Raw genomic sequence first — 611 nt, forward strand, 5'->3', positions numbered from 1 at the left:
CACGACGGGGATGTGCTATGGGACGTTGTGGGGGGGCTGATTTGATCTCAGATTGTTGGGGAATGAGAGCATCTCATTGGTTCTTTAAAAATGACATGGAATAAAACATAAAAAATTCAAAAACAACACACATCGCTTGCGATCAAGGGGCACTCAACAGACATTGCGCTGCAACGCGTGCATCGTCGCACTCCCAGATCTCTTCTAGTGCACGTCATTGTGCAGCAGCATGCACTATCAAGTAAAACCTTGCACATTGTGATGCACGTCATTGCGCTACCATGTCATGCTCGGTAAGCATCAATGTGCCTTCATGTCGCCTCTAGTGCATGCAACTGCGCTACCCGTGCGTCATGGGTGACGGGGGGGAAGCCCCATGACTGCCAACGCTCGCCCAATGGCGCCCCCAGGGGGAACCCCCCCCCAGAGTCACCACTCCCCCTCAAAGAGTACGTTAAGCTTTTGGGGCTCTCCCAGGAGCAAACATCACTTTTCTGAAAAATCATACGGGGGTTAGGTTGAGATGTACAGCCTAGATTGGACTTAAACTTGACAAGTGACATTAGTTAGGATTGAAAAAAGATGAAAATAATTAAAATAAATTTTTGGAG

This window comes from Nelumbo nucifera, chromosome 4 (genome assembly GCF_055504915.1).
Source record: "Nelumbo nucifera cultivar China Antique chromosome 4, China Antique-T2T, whole genome shotgun sequence".
In the NCBI taxonomy this organism is placed as follows: Eukaryota; Viridiplantae; Streptophyta; class Magnoliopsida; order Proteales; family Nelumbonaceae; genus Nelumbo; species Nelumbo nucifera.